Source organism: Schistocerca piceifrons, chromosome 1, assembly GCF_021461385.2.
Source record: "Schistocerca piceifrons isolate TAMUIC-IGC-003096 chromosome 1, iqSchPice1.1, whole genome shotgun sequence".
Classification (NCBI taxonomy): Eukaryota; Metazoa; Arthropoda; class Insecta; order Orthoptera; family Acrididae; genus Schistocerca; species Schistocerca piceifrons.
This window is the reverse complement of record NC_060138.1, coordinates 237,703,211-237,705,584: the sequence shown is the minus strand read 5'-3', so window position 1 is coordinate 237,705,584 and position 2,374 is coordinate 237,703,211.

The following is a 2,374-nucleotide window of genomic DNA, read 5'->3' as shown; positions in this document are numbered from 1 at the left end:
GAAGTATGTAATATTTCATACACTTTAGAAACACAGTGAGTTTTCAAATTAATATTTCCACATCTAAATTTTCTGTATTTGGTATTAAAACACTGGCAAATTGTTTGTTGGCACAATAACAATCCCCATAACCCACTACTTACGACCTGCCTCCGTGGTCGAGGACGCCGGCACAGTAGTTCAGCGTGTTCGGTCAGGAGGATGGCTGCCCTCTGTAGTAAAAAAAAAAAAAAAAAAAAAAAAAAAAAACTGGGTAATACCTCACGCTTGTGTGGCGGCTTTCGACCCGCGAATGCTGCTGGTTCAAAAATTTTTCAATACCAGTATTTGGCTGGCAGTGGGGGAAGAGGTAGTGGTGTAAAGTTCCTGAGCACTAGACTTTTCCCCAGTGTCCTGGTTTAAAATCCGAATCTCTCTGCAGTGTCTCATGAAATGAGGGATTGTGACACTGTTGATGGTGATACTTTTTGCTGTTGGGGAGCTAAACTTGGCGACCCCATCGCTGCCATTCGTGAGTGAATAGGCTTCGTGCCGCCACATGGTTCTGCCCTCTCCCTTCTCTCACCATCAACATCATACAACACAAATATTGCACACACAATACACACATGTTATTCGTAGTATTTTAGATATTGTAATAGAGCATGTCGCAAATAAATAAACAAGAAACCTATAACTGTAATTAGTAATTAAATCGTCGATTATATTTTCCTGTTTTTTTTTAACAGGCATTATCCGCTTTCCCATTAAAATGGTGCTTGAGAGCTGTCTATTTTCTTGTGTACTTGCCGGCTTAGCTTATTATTTTAGCTAACACAAATTTTGTGTAGTTATAAGCCTGGTCAGGTTATTTCTACGGTATCGAAACCTTAGACCTAATTTCTAATGTCAACGGTTATTTTTAACTATTTAGGAATGGGAATATGATTGGAGTACTTCCTTTCCAGCTGACAATTACCTTTTACCCATTAATTTGACTGATACGTGTGCATGCGGAAAATAATATTGTGACACTTGATGTAAACATTGCAATTTTTTTGTACTGGTAAGTATCCTTCCTGACATTTTGGACTTGTAAGGAAAATATAACACTTGACAAACATAATAGGTGCGGTAAATAATAATACTGGGGCTTCGTTTACTCTTCAAACAAAGTATAGTACTCATATTGAACCATGAACGTCACCATCTGTTGGCGATCACAAGCTTAAAGCAGTAGTTGATTCTGTTTAGAGTTTTTGAGGCTTTTTGGAGTAGTATTTAAAATAAAACTCATCTTGGAGACTTGATAACAATATTGAGTCATTAAACAAGAATCACAGTTGCTAAAAGCAATTACTTTGAGATTTTGTTGTGTGTTACGCTGTAGCATGCCTATCGTACTTTGAGCGTACTATCAGTGCAGCCATTTGTTGATGAAGACTACCAGCACGACCGTAAAGACGGCGTTTATTTTTCTTTCATGTTTTCAAAGATTTGTGGAATAGCGTTTAAAGTAAAACACATGTTGGACAGCTGCGTAGATCTAATATGTTAATTACATTAGAGAAGCAGACATTGATTTTTAACTGTTTATGTTATACGCTCGATCTGATAACATATAGATTTCAGTGAAATTTACCAATGCACCTGGTGAGCCAATCTGCAAACAATTTTTTGAAGTCAGTAATGAAAGGAGAGAAGACAATACTTCCGTCATCGTGTGCAATCAACATATGTTTTTAGTATTTTTAAATGTGTAATGTATTTTGACAAAAGATACACGTCGTTCGGATACATATGAACACAACCCAGTTGGGTTACATTGCAACTGCCTATTTCATTCTAATGGTGGTTAAAACACTAGACTCTGGTGAGAGGAGATGTGTGTAACGCATTTTTAAGTGAATCATTCTACTCGTGTAGATACTTTTGAGCACATCCCAGTCGAAGTTACATTGCGACTGGCTCTTTCATTTTAATGGTGGCTAAAACACTATGCTCCGATTTGAAAATGGAGAGTCCTGTAATTTTTCTTTTTTAAATTATTCACATCATTCAAATACTTTTTAGTGCAGTGCACGTGAAGCTACATTGTAATTGTTCTTCCGTTTTAATGTTGACTAAAATACTAGACTGCCTAATGGAGAGAAGAGACAGATGCATCAAGCTTTGTGTGACTGCGTGAGTATACACTCCTGGAAATTGAAATAAGAACACCGTGAATTCATTGTCCCAGGAAGGGGAAACTTTATTGACACATTCCTGGGGTCAGATACATCACATGATCACACTGACAGAACCACAGGCACATAGACACAGGCAACAGAGCATGCACAATGTCGGCACTAGTACAGTGTATATCCACCCTTCGCAGCAATGCAGGCTGCTATTC